The 19,224-nt window shown below is 36.8% G+C and overlaps 1 protein-coding gene across 1 annotated transcript in view; it reads right to left on the reverse strand.

Moving 5' to 3' along the window:
* The window catches only part of KCND2 (potassium voltage-gated channel subfamily D member 2), a gene marked incomplete at its 5' end in the record, with an annotated part of 265,694 nt that overhangs the window by 53,514 nt on the left and 192,956 nt on the right, over positions 1-19,224 (reverse strand). The gene's annotated exons all lie outside the window — the stretch shown is intronic.

Here is a 19,224-nt window from a genome sequence, read left to right on the forward strand (position 1 = left end):
GCATTCCAGTATCTCTTCACTAAAAAATGGAATGTATTCCCAATGAAATATAGAGAATCTCTGGAGTTCATTTAATTGTTCAGCAACACTATAAATTATGAAGGAAAGTACTGTGGCCTGTAAAAACACAGTGCAATTGCAATTAAATGCTACAGAGAAAGCTTAGATAAATAAAGAAGATATTAATAGAACTATGGCACAGGAAAGGTCAACCTGTTCCTATTTACTTGATAAAATTAAAAGCCAATGCATCTGGTTCATACTGGCATAGTTCCACACTTTTCATGGCATTGACAGTGGCATAATAAAGATCAGGAAGCACTCCTTACTGCACACCATGTTTTGAAAAATGCTGAATGGCAACAATTAGGCAGATTTTAGAAAAGATCTATTTTTTTGACTAAACTTAAAGGAAATGAAAGCTCACACTGAAACAGTCTTTCAAAAGGGTGTTACAGACCTACTGGATGCCCATCTAATTATTGATATAAATTTCTTCATGGATTGAAATAGTACTTATTGTAAGAAAAATACAGAGGAAAGGGACATCCTGAAGAAAACAGGACTCCATCATTGTTTGTTGTACTCTGTGCTGTTCAAAACAGGGCTGCTGAAACACTCATAGCTGTGATACAGTTTTTCAGAAATAATCCTTGCTCCCTCCTTAATAAATATTTATGCAAAGGAAAAAGAGCTCTCGGGAACAGTCAATCTGCTGCTTAGATGGCAGGACAAATTGTGCCCGTGTCAGACTCATGCACTTCTCATTTGCTGAAGCTTACATGGGTCGCAGAATTAAAAATGGGAGCAGAATATGGCTTCTCTGTAAGTGCTTTTTAAGGCTCTCTTCTTCTTAACTGCCCACCCTATTCTATATTTCATTAGTTCATAAGCGCACTTGTTTTTCATGCCGCTTAGCTTTGAAGCTTAAGAAACTGTAAAACTGAAAAGCATTTTTGTTATTGAACTCCAAGAGGTGCATCAAGGCACTTCCCTTAGAATGCATTAGTATTTGGAATATTTGGTAATGAAGAGGGGCAGGGCTTATTGTGCTTGAGTAACTTTCTTGGTTTATTTCCCTTTCAAGTGAATTTATAAAATGTTAAAGAATCTCTGAATGACACCCTTGCTTTTGTATTGCTATTTACAGAACAGGTACAAGCATGCACTTCTTTGCTGCAGTTTTGTGCTAAAATTTCTTACCTAAGGGTGGGATAAAATACTAACCAGAGACATGTGCATCTTCTACATAACTTCTCTAACATTGTAAAACTGAGCAAGAATTGATATTTAATACCTGCCCAGCATCACAAGGAGACCATTACCTCTACCCAATACTGAACCTAAAGTATTGGATAATCAAATGTATTCCAGGAAATAGCAATCACATTGCATTGATACTGTAAAAATATTGATACCTATACAGCAGTAGTATTCATTTATTAAAATGATAATATTTAGGATAAATATTTACTATATTTATGTGTTTGGGACAATTTAAGTAATTTTTTGTGCTCAGGCTCTATAACTCCCCAAGCCTATGAGACATGGTGCTTATGCTGAAGTATTATTTAATTTAGTCTCTCAAAGCCCATGTATCTTACTACATGTTTTTACAACCTATTCTTTTGCAGATAAATGTTAATGTTTTCTTTTTCTTTAATTCTCATCAGATGTCTGAAAGGAATGGCTTAGGACACATTTAAGATCTATGTGCCTTCTTTTGATTTTTGTGACCTGTTTCAAATTTTATGCGCACTGTTATTTTCTTTCTTCCTTTCTTTCAGGGGTGGGAGGAGGGCCAGGCAGGGTGAAGTGCTGCCAGTGCTCTAGCAGCTGCTACCTTAGTGAGCTATAGCAATAGAGAGGAGGTATCCTGAAAATCGTTACGTTCCTTTATGCCCTTTTCAATTTGCTGAGACAAGAATGATGTTGGCACACAGCACAGTGTCATCCTGAGGTTCTTGCTAAATGGTAGGGTCTTCTGTTACTGGAACATTTGTATCTACTGCCTCTGCTTATAGTGCTTCCCTTGTGAAAATTACCCTTTCTTTCTCTGTTTCCAGACACAGCAGCCTGAAACTACCTGGAAAAAATCCCTACTTTGCTAAGTCTTTTTTCCTCAGCCTCTGAATTACAGATGCTTTTTCATCAGAGAAGGAACTGTCACTGGCAGGCTGGAGGACCACTGCCCAAGGGCCACTCTTGTTTCAGATGAAGGTTGTGCTGAAGCTCTGGAAACCAAACTTTGGCATGTTTGGTAGGTTCATTTTTGTATAGCCTTTGCTAGTAGATCTAACAAACAGATGTTAAAGAAAGATGTTAAAGGATTAAAGGAGCTCAGCAGATACTTCAGATGATGCCAGTGTTAGAGTCTGTCCTAGGATGAGAATGCACCAGATCTGAGAATGCACTTCTCTGCTCACTTACTTGATCCTGGCTTTAAATACCTCAGTCCCTGTGGAGGGATGGGCCCAGGCTGGGCAACCCTGCCCGGCCATCCTTGAGCGTCCCTGGTGCTCCCAATAGGAAACATAAACTACACGTATATGTAACTTCCATATTTGGCAAAGTTCTGAAAAAGGGGAATAAGCAAAGTAGTGCTCATGCAGTTATCCCACATGAAATTGGTCCAGAAGACCAGTTCTGGTCTTGCTCACCTCTGGCAATTATGTTTTTGAATGGCCTTATGTTGCTCACAAGAATAGTTTAGCAGGAACACCTGTATGTTGTCTGCAAAAAATGGGCAGTAAAAGATCTTCCATTGAACAGCTGTTGTGAAATCTTGAGCTGCTACAGAATATTTCTACAAGAAGGTGATTGTGTTTTACAGAGAAATAACAGAGAAATGACTTTATGTGGAAGATAAAATTAAATGATGTGGTATTCGTGACATCATATATTTTTGAAAAGACCATAATTTTATGGGTGATGAAATTGGCACTATATTTTCATTGATTTGCTGTATCGGTTCCAGTTCTAAGTGGCATGTTGAAAATATATTTTATTAAAGATTATTAAATGTCTATGTGTTATCCCTGCAATTGATTTGCATCCACTCTGCGCACCTAGGGGAGCCAATAAGAGCATCAAAATCACTAGAGGCATTTTGCTTAAGCGTCACTAAGAACTTTATTTCTTGGTAATTGCTTGAAATTTATTGTCTAAATTTTCAAAGTGGTGAATTCTGTACTTTGTCTACTAACCCAATGAATCTGAAGACTTTAGTTTGAAAAAATTCAGAACAATTCTGAACTAATTAATTTTGTTGATTATGCTTCTTCTCAAAATAATAATCAACAATAGTATTATTAACGAATTCTCCTCTTCCAGGTCCCTTACTTAAAACACAATCCTATGGAATTTAAGAATTCTGGGGAAAAAAACAGGTTATGGTTAAAATTTATTAGAAGCATTTTAAATTCCTGCCCTGTTTCAAATAATGAAAAACTGCAGCATTACACATTGTGACAAAGACATAGGATGAAGGATAATTACAGAATGTGTTACTGCCATTCATGTGTGAAATCTTCTATGGTGGAAAAATGCATGCTCTGAGGTAGTAAAAGAGACACCCGTTAAATGGATAACCTTGGTGCACAGAAAAATTCTGAACACGTCTACTTCTTCACCAGGTATTCATCTGAGAATGTTCCTGTGTACTGCACTGTTTTTCATTCTGTTTGGGTTTTTGCTTTTTCAGCACAATTATACTCTCTTAAGAAGAAACACTCCTAAAGGTCAAATTATTGTTGAAAATTAATTCTTAGTTAATACATTTTCCCATAGGTGGGGTTCAGGACATTTTTATTATACAAGTCCTGAATTCTTTCCTAAAATATTTATTTTACCTTGTTGAGGACACATTTTATTTTCTTGACTAACACTCATGTATGAATACTTAGATGTTTTAAAATATGTATGTGTAAAATTTATGCAGCTATGATATTTCACTTGAAATTGCACTTATTTCTCACAGTTCATTACACAACCCACAAAGAGATAACTTATGAAAGAATATTCAGTTAAGATACACAAATCTTTTAAGCAAAAATAGACCCACTATTATCCAGCAAAAAATAAAACCAAAACCTCACTAACTCACTCAAAGAAACATCAATTTTCAGATAAACACGCTTGCAGAAGAACCTGCTGGAAATCAAGATGTTTTTCAGATACTCCCATGAAAACATTTTGCAAGTAAAAAGCATTTTGAAAATTAAAAATTTAAAATTTCACCAAAACAAAAAAGTATGACATTTTCATAGAGCTGATCTACAATGAATCAAGAGCTATGTGTTCTTCGTGCCATAACCCCCAGCAGGAGAGAACACCCTTTTTCTTTTCTCATCTGTTTATTTCACTAACCTTTGCTTAATCCTGGTTATGTTACTGCTTCTTGTATTTCAGTGGTGGTACCACCACTGATGGTAAGTTCCTCTCACAACCATTTCTCATGTTCTTCCATGCTCTACCACATCCGCACCTTCCCTGCCAGGCTCTAACTGAACTGTCTCAGCACGGTCTGTTTCTGCTACTCCACCCTCAAAGGATGATTATGAGAGAAAGAGGGAAAACAATGGGAGGAAACATCCACCTATAATTTGAAATTATAACAAAGAAACTTTATATTCTATTTGATTTGAAAAAATATTTTATATTTTACTCCATTCTGTGTGCAGAGCTAACTTGGATTCTTATTCCCTGCAGCAAAGGTGCATGGCTTAATAGGACACACGTAGTACAACTGAAGTTACTAAGGACACTCAGTAGTTAAAATTAATATGAGTTAGTCTTTGAGGGACCAAAGCACTTTCTGGTAATGTATTCTGAGCAGGGATGTTCTTTTCTGCTCAAATGACCCTTTCTAAGTTCCTATCTAAATATTAAATAGACAAGTAACTCCATATAGAACAGTTCTCAGTGGAAGAGAGCATTATCCCTGTCTTTGTGAGAGTCAGAAGCCACAGGATTCAGAATAGGATCTTGAGTAGTTGAGGTTAGTCCTTGGAAGGAGATTCTTATTCCATCTTCTGCCAGAGGGACCTTAGGGAGAACAGACTTCGTAAAAACACATCTACTGTGCCAGGCTCAACATCTGAATGCTTTCATGGGCTTCTTGGTTTATCTGGAGCAACTCACCAAATCACAAATACTGCTTAGTCCACCATGACCTCTTACATTTAAAGCAGTTTTGTGGGGTCTCTGCAAATTTGGGGTGGGGGAGAGGGGGGGTGTGTTAATCCTACCAGGTTTCTGTCAACAGACTGTTTTTAAACTACAGAGCAGCATACAATTATAGTATATTCCATCTGCCTCCCTCTTTGCTTTGGATGAATTTTGGAAAAATAAATTTTTTAAAGAACCCCTATGAAACAATCTGTTAGTCAATTAATATAAACAGGAACAGAAATTATATTACTGTAGTATTTTTTTGAATAGTAAGTGTGCCATAAAAATTCTGAATTCCCTAGGTTTTTAACTAATTTTATTTCATCTTTATTGGCAACAAAACTGCATGCATATGCAACACCTTATCCTCATGCCCTCAAGGAACAAAAGCTGTTAAAAACATTATGAAGAAAGCTTTATGACTTAAATCTGTTGTGTTTCTCCTAGTGTTGCACCAGCAAAATAGTCTATAATAATAAAATTACTTAATGAGGAGTTTCATCAATTTAGAATAACAAAAATGGCTTGGTATATCATGTAAAGTAGAGTTTTGCATTGTTAGAGCAGCCAAAGCAAAAAAATTCAAAGTACATATTTGATCAAGTCTGTTTGAAAACACAAAGATGTGTGAAGTCATCACAGCCTGCATCTATCTACCAACTGCTTAACAACTGCTTTCTCAAGCTGTGATTTCCTGTCACCCTTGGGATGTCCCAGTTCAGTCCTCTCTCTGATGGTGTCAGGAGGCAATGCCCTGACATCACCTGATAGGTGAGCTCTTCTCCTTGCTTTATTCATAGCAACTGGGATTTTTCCTGGGATTTCCCTGTTTCTTTTTCCATTAGTCAGGACCTTAGTCACCACTTCCATTTTCTCTCACCACAAGATGGAAAGGAGTAGGAGGAAGGAAGATGTATGCTCAGAATGTCTCTGCCTCTGTGTGAGTAAGAATTAGGGTGGTTCAGGCATTTTAATTCAGTAGTTTCCACTTCCAAAAACTTTGAATACAAAATACAAAAGTAACTAACTCTTCAATGACTGGTATTTAGAAGTCAAAATTTGCTGAACACACTAGAAAATCTGAGAAAGGCTCATTCTGTGGTACTGAATTTTTGGTCAACATAGGAATTCAAGTTTGCAGAAGTGCCACAGAGGGATTACAAACTGTTGTAAGCTCTTCTGGGAAAACTGAGAACAATGAGTGTTTATAGGCACATGTTCCATGAAAGTATAAAAATGACGTAAATTATATGATTAGTATTTTTAAACAAGTAAGCAAACACTACTGTTCTGCTCTCCTATTTCTGTATTCTGTAACTAATACTTAGAGTGGTTTTTAACTAAGACAGATACTTCTGATATAAATTTGTAAATGAGGAACAAGCTTAATTTATGGAGGAATAATTTAATGTTCTATATTTGTAATCTATTTCTTCTCTCTAAGTTAGTTTTGGAATGAAGCACACACCATAACTTTCATGTTATTGTTGTTCAGCCTTGTTGCTGGACAGTTAATTTGCTATAAAATCCACACTTTATCATTGTTATTAATTAGAGTAGCTGTGAACTTGCCTTTCAAAAGCTATTAAATGCAAATGTTTAGTCACATAAAAATATAAATGTGCAGTGAAGTTCTTCAGCAGAATAATGCCATGAAATAATTAATACAAAATAATTAAATCTTCAATGAAAGGAATACAATTTATCAAGTGATGGACCTTACAGGAAAAAACACAAAAAATAAAAATACTATGTCAAGTGACAATAAATTAGCAAGAAATAATTTTTGTGGCTAATAAAATAAGAGGATCAGAACTATACCTTTAAATTTTTATTCATCAAGAAGCTGAATAGGTTAATGTAAATGAAGGGATCTGTACTTTAGTCTGCATTGTGAATTATCAGGGACTTTCATAGCAATAAGCGACATGGCAGACATGATGTCACTAACCCCATACATTAAATTTTTTCAAATGCATGTACCATTTACAGAGACATGGATCATGGTAAAATAATAAAGGAATTATTCCAACTGTGCAAGAAAAATTAAGATTTTATCTAAGGTTTATAATTTCAGAGATTTATTTTAATAAAAATAATCCAGAAATAATTCCTTTATAAGAACCTACTTTTACATAGTGAAATTATTTGTCTAAGTGCTTTTCTGAAGAGAAATATGTTCCTAGACACTTAAATGCATTTCTGATTTATAGCCTTAAATCTTAAGAGGCAAGGTTTTTGTTTGCTCCCATTTTGTACAACAGCTTGTTGAATACTAGCCTGGCTTCAGGTTCTCCTATAATACCTTGAGATAAATAATAATAAGAATGTATTAAAGTAATCACTTATTATAATAATGTTAATCAGAGAATGTGTGTTTGTGATTGATATACCATTGGAACCAGAAATGCCAGTGTCAGTTTGAGGAACTCATCTGAGTTATGGTCTGTCATGAATCTGGTAGGAAATTAACATTTTTTAAGTAGCTAGAAAGTATTCCTGTAATAAGAGCTGGAATAGTAAAGTTTCAGTTTTATGTGGTTGAAAAAAACCTATTGGAAAATGTGTTGCTGTTGAAGATGTCACAAGTTATTTCAATAGGAATTACATTTGTTTGAGTTGTAATATATTCCAGCTAATATAAATAATATAATTATTATTATAATTATATCTATATAGCTTATATGAGATAAAATTTGGCATGTGCTATATGTTAGAGAAAGATGCTTATAACAAGAGGTTTGAGTATAATAGCAACAGAATGAAAAAGACCTACAAAAAACAAAGGGGAAAAAAAAGAAAAGAAATGCATACTCAAACAAGGCTCAGGGATGCAAGCTGTTTCTGAGAAAGTTGCATGTAATAGGCACAACCGTTTATGGGATTAAAGTATAGCTAAGGTCATTTAACATCAGTGTTTTTCCAAGAACCCAGTACAAACATGTGAGCTACGCTGAGTATTCCTGGCACAGATATTATCCAGCTAATATATATTGAAGTATAACAGATGAATATCTCCCCTTCTTCCCTAAGCATGACCTCTTCAATTTGGGAGTTCTGGTTAGAGTACAACACATTTTTCATCAATCTTATGCTAAGAGAAAGGTCACCTCTCAGCATGGCCAGGGCTCTGCAGGGGAGGCGCTTCTGTGCATGTTCTGATTCTCCAGTTGTACTCAGGGTACACTCAGGAACTTCTAGTCCAATTTTTCAAGCCAAGCTATCTTTTTTCAAGCCCTTACAGGGAAAGGAAACAACAGGCAGTTTATGTTGCTGGAAACTCCACTCCAGCAGATTTTCAGACCACACACCTACCCCTGGATCTGCCAGTGGAAGCTAACAAATGTTTCAACTGAAGGCAGGCAGGAGATTGTAGAGATAAGAAACTCTTGAGAAGTTATTTAGGAAAATTTTGACCTCCATTACTTTAAAGGGGAGGAAACATTTTTTTCTGAACTCTCTTTCCCTTTATGAATAGTGTGTGATGTGGTTCAGCTCATAGAAAATGCTACAGATGATCATTTGGAGGCTCATAACCAACATATCCCACTCATCCTGCTAAGCAAAATAAAAGAACTGGAGTAAATGTGGTTTCCTGTTGGCTTCTCTGGTCACTGCAGTCAATTTACTAAAACCTGGAACATTTTGAATTATATTGGAATTTTTGTTTTGGACACATAAACATTTAACTAATCTCTGATGGATGCTGGTATGCTTTTTGAACAATGTATAGTGATGACACAGTAGACACAACAGTGTGATTCCTTCCTTGCACAAAATTAAAATTCATTATATCTTGGTCAAATTTTAATAATAATCATAATTTTAAAACCTGGGACTCTACAACATTTCTCCTGTTACTTGCATCAATTTCTTTCAGGATATATAAAACTATGTAGTATTTCTCCATGAAGCATGTGCTTCTTTATGAAATACCTTAGTATCATTATTGCTTCTACCACATTCTCAAGGAAGAAGTAATTGCATTGGCATAATAATTATCTATTTCTAAGGCATAGTTAGGAATGCAATCCTGAATAAGGGTTGGTATATAAATGACTAGTGTCTCATAGATCCAGTTGCTTACACAAATTCTTTACACACAAATTTTCACTTTGATTATGATGCCTCATTCATGTCACCAAAAGTAAAAATCATTCCTCTTGTATTTTTCTATTTTAAACAGCTGACAATTCATTTTGGAATAAAGTAGTTGCAGTTCAATGACATGCTGCAGAAAAAAACCAGTATAGTGAATTCACAAAGTATTCTTACTGTACAACAAAAAATATATAGTTTTATGGATTATAATTGTAAAATATATATATAGTTTCCCCCATAAATATATATAAATATCTCAGAGATATTCATGGCCATTCATGCTTAAAATGAAAGAAAATATATATTCAGAGACAGTTGCTAGAGTTACAATTAGAAATAGGGGTAGATTTCTTTTCCTGCTAGATAAAAACTAGATTGGGTTTGATTGAAATGAAAAGTTGTATATGATGAAAAAGAAAGTAATATATAATTTGAAATAAACTCAAAAAATTCTATAGAAGTATTTAATTAATTTTATGTTTGTGTTATAAAAAGATTTTGAAACCTTTATTCTTTCAAATAATAGGTCAATTAAAATATTCATGTTGGAATGCATTTATTTTTAAGAACTGGTGAAAAAAAACCCCTGATATTTCTGAAAACTCCACCCAACATTTTTGACCTGTATGTTTTTCTAGATTTAACTTAATTTAGAGAATAGTCTAGGCTCTTCTTATTTTGGAGCAAATCTGCTGTTCATCAAAAAGCAATTATTTAGCTTCATTTAGAAAAAATATTGCTGATATGTGTTCATAATTTCTCATGAAGAAACTGAGTATTCATTTAAAGCAGCTGCAAAAACTGTAGCTTACAAAACTTAAATCATGGCTGATAAAGTAATTTTAGCTGAAAAACTATTTATTTTAATCTATTCTACAGTATGCATCTGGTTTGACCAATAAAAGAGGCTCAAAAGACAATTATACTAAATGGGAGTGTGAAACACAAATAAAACTCCAATTGTCTGCTTATCCTGGTTACAAACAATATAATTTAAAATGCACTTAATGCCGTGAAAAATCCAGGGGCATGCCTGGACATTTAACATTTGACATTTTACAATGGAACACACCTTTTGGCACAGTATGAGGAGAGTCTGGAGCCAGAAAATAGAAACAGGTTTTCACCAAGCTGACCCACTCCACAGTTTAGAACTGATGCCCTCAAGGCACCTTTTTTCTACAGCAGTGTGGAAACAAACCTAACAGCAGAGCAGCCACCTGAGTAACCAGCTAACCAACTACCCAGCCAACAACTTTTAGTCTCAGTGCAGAGCTGAGATGTCTTTCAGCCATTATTAAAACACAGATTTATAAGACCAAGAAATGATAATTTTTCTTATAGGTTAAAGCAAATACCCCCCCAGAATATTCAGTCTTTCAAAAAAATACAAGCTTCCAGTGTGTGTAATCACGTGATTCAACCCCTCTCTTTCCAGTTTCAGGTGAAGCTGGATTTTTTTTTGTCAACTACTTTTCCTAAGGTAACAGTGTGGGTGTTTTTTGGCTTTATACTCTACTCTTCTTTTTACTAGCGGAGGTGGGAAAGCGAATTGTCAAATATAACTACTAGCAGCAGCTGTTCTGCTTTTGACCATCACGTTTCAGACCAAATCGCAAATAATAAAATGTTTGGAAGTCTGTATTAATAATGAATTTTATCAGGAAAAGTTTAGTTGTGAAGCTCTGTTTTAGCTTTAGCAGGGTCTGTCAAAACAGAAAGCCTAATATGAGGCTGTAACTTGTAGCAGAGCTCTTTCACAGAACGCAGAGGTGCCTTATTCAGTCGGCACAGCACCTTGGTTGAAGAATCTGGATTTCCAGAGTGAATTCCCTTCGGTATTATTCCTCAAACTCAAAAATTGGACTCTTTCAGACCAGCATAGGCTGATCTAACAAGAGAATAATCTGTTTCCTCCATAGAGGAGGACTTTACGAAGATCTTTTGCTTAATAAATTCAGAGTTTCTTCCTAGAGCAAAAGTTGAAATCCTTTTATTTTTCAGTCAGGAATAAAGGGAAAACTAATTCCCCATCCATCCTTACTTAGTTAAGCACCCTAGACTGTAAGAGGGAGCTGCTGCACATACCAAAGTCTATCTTGAAGTTTTAATTGTTGTTCTTTCTGCAGTCATTTCTGAAAACACCCCTGGTGCCCCTCCATCCGTGGTTTCTCTTAGAGGCACTGACCATCAGTGTAGCTGGCTGAAGCTTTACATGCCAGTGAGCCCAGTGAACAGCTCCAAGCTCCATTAGTTTGCTCTACAGCCTCTCTTAGAACTGCCCACCTGCTGTGGTAGTTCCTCCTGCAGACAATAGCGGGGAATCATGTCAGCCAAATAATTCCCCTATATTAAAAACTAAAGGATTCTTTTTCACACGTAATTTTCTTTGAAAATCTACCACTCAGAAAATACAGGAGCAAGACTAATTAATGTGTCAGACCACAGGCAGTCCTGGGCTACCGAAACAACTCTGGTAGTTGATGTTATTTCCCCTGCGGCTCCCTGCTCCCTTTCTGCTGCCAGAGGTTACTGTCTCCGAAGCCGAGGCTGGGATGCAGCACGTAAGTGCTCCTCAGTGCACTCCCTGGCAGCTCACCCAGGCTTCTGCCAGCACAGTGTGAATTAGCCTGGCAGCCCCTGCACAGAACTCGCTGAGCGCAGACGCACATCCTGGCAGTCATTTCACTGCCAGTCCCTGAGCTACACCTCGGGACAGGGACATTATATGTACCTGTAGAGCTTTTTGGCAAGCTTATGGCCTGTGTAAGATGGTCACTGTCCTGGGCACACCCCGGTTATATCCACCAGCACCTTCACCAGGTGAATGGCCTCAAAAAGCACTTTGCTTCACCTTTTGCATTTAACCCAGCTTTAGCAATTGTACTGAGGATTTCCTTTGCCTGTTTTACCTAACCTGAGATTATGCATCTATCCAATGCCTGCTGAGAAACTGTGAGGATGCTGTCCATTTCCCTCCTGGATTCAAACACTAACTGCTGAGGAGCAGGTTCCGCTCATCTCCCAGATGAAAGGCAATTGCCTGCATGGGAGAGAGACAGTGTATGTTTTATAAAAAGTCACTTGGCTCAGTATACTCCTCTAGGTCTTTGTTGAAGAAATTGGCTTCTTTAGTAGAATTTTACAGGAGGAAGCATGGTATAACCTTAGCAAGGAAAAAATCCTGGGTTTTAACTTTAGAACACTATATGGAGTGTTACCATTTTTACATTCAAACTATCAATTCTGGTAGAATAAAAAATTCTGTTAACATGAAAGGGTAGATAAGGATGCATTTCTGGTAAAATGAACATAAAGCAACATAAAACAATACACCAACCAAAGTGTCTTGAACATACCAAGAGAGTAATATTTTACTGTTTTTTTCACTGCTTTTTTTATGAGCTTTGCCTCAAAAGACCAAACATGAATTCTATTAATGAGATCAAATGTTCTATGTTAATTATTCTGCCATTTGCTAGTGAAAAAGAACGCTAATATGAATGTACTTCTGAAATCTAAAAATGTAAATTTAAATTAATGTATAATGAATATCACAAAGTACTGCAGCTAATAAAAGATCAAGCTTACTAGAAAGCCAGTAGGAGGCTCCAAGGCAATCTGCTAAATTAGAAACCTACTTAGTTTAAAGTTAATAGAAAGTAGTAGGCAAACAGTCTAAATTGCAAACAGTGACATCTTCTCAGAGAAAATAGGTTAAATGACTTTTCTGCTTATATTTTGTGCCTATGTAAACTGATCTCCCTGATTCCATCTCACTTGTCAGTTTTCACTGTTTTTCACAGTTACCTTCAGTTTGAAGTCCAATATCAGAATGGAATAAAAGTTCAATACACATTACTGGAACAGAAAGTCTGGGAATGTTGGATAGGCAGCCATGATATTCTGACTTTTCCATTGGGTTTGTATGCTCGTGACAAAGATTTATATGACAATTCAAAACCAATGGCAGAACTACTGCTGACTTTGGGGAGTCTGGGGTTTCACCCATGCCAGTCAAGCTAAGCTCAAAAAAATGGAAAAGCAGAGATATAGCCAGAGACTGAGACATCTGATTTTCAGAAAATGCTCAGAACTCAGCTTCTGACAGGCAGGCCCCAGTGCAGTCCTTCAAGTTAACCTCTAGAATCATCAATCAATGACTGAAAAAGCTATACTTAGTTGCTGATATTATGACATGTTACAGGAACCAAAACTTTAGCTAGGATACAGAAGAATAATGTGGGGGAAAATTGAGATTTTGTTGTAGAGAAGTTTGTAAGCATTATAGACTAAAATCAGAAAGGAAATATAAGCTCCCACAACCTAATTTTGGCATGATGGTGTTGCATGCAAGAAGACAGTATGCCCCAAGGTCCAACACTTAGAGTGCGCACAGGGAGAATGATGCACTCCAACTTGGCACAAACCAGGCAGCCAACCAAGGCCAGAGACGGATTTTAGAAAAATGCAGGGGGAGAAATCCTGAATCTTGAAGATTTTCAGACTCTTTCAGGTAAGTAGCTCTGTCCAGGCAGGACTGATGGCCCAGAAGCTTTTCCTGAATATAGGTGCAGATTTTATAGTTTGGATTTTTATATTTTTTTCACAATCATTCACTGTGAACAAAAAGTAGAAATGCACAAAGGAAATAAAATTATGTGATTCAGTGTTCCTGTTCATGTTGAGGAAACTGTTTGGAACATGCAGATTTACAGAGGAGGCTAAGGGAAGCAATTCAACTGGGCATTCACCTGGGAACTGGGATTTCTGCTCGGGACCCAAGAGTTGTTCATGTGCTTTGTGCTAGTCACATCCTCCCCTCGCCACAGGTGAATGTATGAATGAATCTCTTGCACCAACTGAAAAGAATGGCCTAACAGTGTTGTGTTCCACCACTGCTTTCACATACTTTCCCAGGAGATGGGAGAGAATTGCTGCAGCCAAAAGGTGAGAACCAATAAATGCTTCATTGCTTACAATTCTGTGGGTGTGTTAACCATTCATGACTGAAGTTAAGGAATGAAAGAGCACAACTTGGTCATGTTTTAAAAGAAAGTGATTATGGAACGTGCTTGCTCTTCTCTTCTTCCAGGTAACAAGTGATATAAATGGAAACAGCCTCAGTTTCTGCCAGGGAAGGTTTAAATTTGATACTGGAAAATTTCTTCACTAAAGGGGCGGTCAACCACTGGAGCAGGCTGCCCAGGGAAGTGGTGGAATCACTGTACCTAGAAATGTGGATGTAGTGCTTAGGGACATGGTTTAGTGGTGGACTTGGCAGTGTTAGCTTAATGGTTGAACTTGCAGATCTCAGAGGTCTTTTCCAACCTTAATGATTTTATGATTCTACGATTCTATGAGATGTGACTTCCCTGTTCCTGGAAAGCCCTCCTGGAAAAAGGCAGCAGGATACCTGGCTTCGCAGCTAACAGAGCTGAGAGAAGGACACCAAGCTGTTCAGTCTCGTCAGGATCAAGGTGCTGGTGGGGAGTGGCAGAAGCAGCTCTGTAGCTCTGCTCTGAGCTCTGCAGGACTTCAGTCAGGCAGCTGGTTCAAAGTGTGGATGGTTTTCAGGGCTCAGGCAGTGGTAGCTTTCAGAATCACCATTTTGTGCACTTAAAGTTCACCTGAATTCTCCTTTAAGTGTTTAATTCTTTCCTTATATGTGGCCTGAAATTTCATATCTACTAAAATTCATGGGTATCAAAGTCTAATTATTGCATTGTTGCTAATTCTGAATTTAAAATGTTCTCTCTGGCAGTTAAGAACAGCTAATCATGCCAATCTACTCATGCATATACTCATGGAGGATAGAAGGACTGTTTTGAGGAGTAGTCAGGTGCTTTAGGAAGTGTAAGAGGCCTCTCCTAATGTTCCACTTTGATTTGAAGGATAAGATTTTTAACAGACCAGGGAAAACACCATGAATTTTTACTTTCAATAAAAGGACTGAGAGGGAAACCTAAGAAGGTTTGAATTGCCTGGGTGCTAGCTGGCCATGGTAACTGCTGTTTGCAGAGGTGCCCCTCGATAAAGCTGAAGCAATTTAGCTGTTCTTGAAACGGGGAGCCATATTTGAGTGTTTCATAGTTTTGGCTTCGCTACAGGGAATGGTTATGCACAGACAACCTTTTCTATAGAAGGACAAAACACAGATCTATAGATGACATTTAAAAAAAATTATACTTTCCCCTAATTTGGACCTCAGATAATTCCATTCGAGATTTAAGCTCCAGCTGTAAGGAGAAAGTGGTCATATAATAGACAGAAATAAGACAGTTTGGAGAAGGTGGGCCCTAGATTACCTGCATTTATTTTGCAGGTACTGGAAATAAATGAGTAATGCAAAGCGGAATGAGGGAAATGGGGATAAGGGAAGTGGGGAAGATGGTAATCTAGTGCTTCCAGAAGTTACTGACTGATCACAAAACAAAGCCCTACACCAGCTAAGCTGAAGTGTGGAAGGGGAAACTGTACACATTCTTGTTTCAAAGTTACAGCATCTGTACATCTGGGGTACCTCACTGAGGGAACTGTTATCCAGCATGCTTGCCAAAGCAGCCCTCCAACTGCTTGTGATTTCAAACCTTGGACTGGATTCACTGAAGCTGATGGGGCCCAGTGCGACACTAAGGTGAGCAGCACTGAGGGGGAGCAGATGTGCGAGCGTTGGTTCTTAGTGTATCTCTTACCTTTATTGCCGAGGGGACCTGTACGGTCACCACGAACTTCACAGCAGGCAGTGAGAGTTACTCAACTGTTACTATTTATAGTGCTTTCCAAAGTGTGAAATGAAACATTTCTCTGGATGCTGTGAGCCCAATACCCTTTAAGCCAGAGCCACCTGACATTTGGAGGAGTTTGGATCCTGTGAATAGGGTAACTGATTCCCTGCAGATGCTACCCTACCAAATGACTTGAATTAGAACCATGAAGGGGAGGAACCATAAGGATGGAGTTTACAGCCCCAGGAATCATTTTCCTAGTGATCTGAATCTCACTTACAGAGGCTGATGGCATAATTCATGTCTGCTGCAGCAGTCTCTCCTAGAAGAGAAAACTGAATCCTAGTCCTAGGAAGAGTTATTGCATGAGGGTTAGTTTTTTTTCCATACAGATGATGTAGAGAAAAATTTTCTTAATACACAGCTTATGTGTATTTTGCAGAAGTTTAATATAGAGAAACCATATCTTTTCATTAAGACAGCTCTTAGAATTTAACTGGAAATATCAAAAACAAGTAGAAAATGTTTCAATTATTGCATACTTTGATTTAACAAAACAGAAAATGTAAAACATCCTTTCTTTTAGGATAGGTTTATTAATTCTGCACACACTGCATGTGCTATTTAAGGCTGTCAGAAGCAGGTAACTGAAAGAGCTTTCAGCAATAAGGGCAATATTAATACATTAATGATTTTTATTAATATATATGAATAACTTCTTTCTTTAACATATTCTGTAGAGGATTATAAATATATTTGTAACTTGCAGAACTACGTAATGGTGGCATAGAGGATTTACAGCACCTCTTACCTCTAAGAGATTTTTTTACATAACAAGCATTTAATAAAAGGGATCAATGAAGCTTATTGACATTTACTTTTCCCTTTGCCATACATTTATTAAGTTTGAATATCACATTCATATTAACATCAAACACATAAAATATGGAAAAGCTGGAGAAAACAGAAGACATATTTTAGTGCTTTGATGTTGATTCTAAAGTTTTATTTAAGATATTTATACATAGCCTAAAAAAGGATAATAAATTTTACTGAAAGCTCACTGTACTACTAGCATTTTTAAAGTCCACAGGGTAGACTGAAAGTACCAAAAGGGAAATACTGCTGAGCAATCAATCTTCAGAAGCAAAGAATGGTATTAGGAAAACACATTTAAGGTATCTGTAATTTAAATTTGATTTCTGAAAAGTGGGATGACAGGTGCACAACAGTTTCAGGTTAGACATAAGAATGTGTTCCATTTTCTGCTTTTCTTACACATGGATCGATTGCTTCAGAGGCAAAAGAGGAAAAAAAGACTACTGAGCACACAGTACTTACATGAAGTACAGCATGATTTAGTAATGTAAAATATGGTCAAAGGCTGACAAAAAACAAAGACAATTCCCTTGACTGAAGTGCTTCCCAGTTTCTACCTACTGCTACCTAGCTGAAATTAAATCCATCCACAGATTTGTAGCAAGAATATGAGGAACTGAGAAACAGGGGACATGTACTTGTGTAGATTAAATTTCTCTCTACTGTATTTCTCTATTCACAGCTGTGCAAGGCTGAATGATACTAGGTCAGAGATACAGACTAAGATGCAACAGAAGATTTTTAATAGAATAAAATAGAATAAAATTGTTTTGGTCACTTTTGGCATTAGGTAGTTACCACTTATTGTTAAAAATAACCAAATATGTGAATTGGAGGTTAACACTTGAGCATAAAATCCCATTGCCAAACTATATACATATACTTTACTGTGAAGTCAGGTTTCATTTGTTCTTGATGGCATTCAATTCAGTGAAAAGCAGAGATGGGAAATTCAGCCAGCACTTTCCAAATATTAAGAAAAATATGCAGACCTATTTTGGATTAAAGGTCTTGGGCTTAAGACTGGCCCAAAAAAGCCACATTGGAGGGTCTCTGAAGTGCCTTTACTGTAAGAGCCCTGGAGTGCAATGCCTGAGTTGGGCAATGCCAACATGCAGAAGCATTAGATTAGCTATTGTTCCTCCTCACCATTTCTGCTTTTGGTGTACAGTCTGGGGACTTCTGACAAGGAGAATCTTTAAATGGCATGCTAGATTAGCTATGGGGATCCCTTTTTGTCAGGCACCATTAGTCTGGTCCAATACCCTACAGAATTTATACCAGAAGAATTATGACTTTGTGGAGATGTGTAGCCTCTCACTAGCAGATCAAGTCAAGAAGAATTTCCTGTTATCACTATGAGAGGAGAACTAGTTATGAAACACAAGTTACTGGAAAATTGTAGCTGGCTTCAATTTATTTGGTTAGGCTCTAGAGAGAAAAACATACTTTAAGGTGCTTCTCTAATATTGTGTATAAATATTCCTAAAGGTTATGTGCAGATATTAAAATCTTCCCTGTTTATGTCTCCATTACATCAGATTTTATATCCTACCTTCCAGGTAATAATCTTATCAAATAGAATCCAGTTTATTTTGCTTCAAACATTACTGAGCTCCCTACTCAATTTGTTCTTGCTATCTATTTAAAAGTTGGATGAGTCCTGCTGTTTAGAAACAAATGTAATATTCTTAACTATGATGAGAAAGCATTATCAGCACACTAAGTAGCCTTGAATATGGAATGGCTCAGTAGAAGAAGTTTGTGAAATCATTATTTAAGCTTGCATTAACCACATCTTCTGATCAACCACATTAGTTGTAACACTACCCAGGTGAAAATGGATTGAAAACATTACCTTGATCACATTTTGAGATAAACCTTTGGATATTAGATCATGCATTATCTTTCTGTCAACAGCTTTAGAAACAGTTGTTGGCAATACATATAATCTCTTTTAAATGGTAGCTCCTTAGGGCTGATGTGATCACCAAGCCAAAAGATTTTATAATTTACAGATTTAGTTGTCAGATGAAATTAGCAGCACTTTTATATCATTAAGAGTCATACAGACCTAATTTCAAATTCTGCCACATGATATCATATTAAAAGTCTGCTTCTGGCAAGTATAATTAGCATATTAATATATTTTTTTAAAGGAAAAGGGATTTTTTTTTTTTTACATTGTCCAGAGCTACTGGATTTGTTTTGGAGAGACAAGCTGCACAATTAACACAATTCAGACGGTTTGGGTTCACTTGCAAAGTCCATCTACGCTTTAGGTATCTCCTAATTTGCCCACTGTCTGTGTCTTTACTGTCCAGTCTGTAAGGACAGTATTTAT

The sequence above is a fragment of the Corvus brachyrhynchos genome, unplaced genomic scaffold, assembly GCF_000691975.1.
Source record: "Corvus brachyrhynchos isolate BGI_N302 unplaced genomic scaffold, ASM69197v1 scaffold29, whole genome shotgun sequence".
In the NCBI taxonomy this organism is placed as follows: Eukaryota; Metazoa; Chordata; class Aves; order Passeriformes; family Corvidae; genus Corvus; species Corvus brachyrhynchos.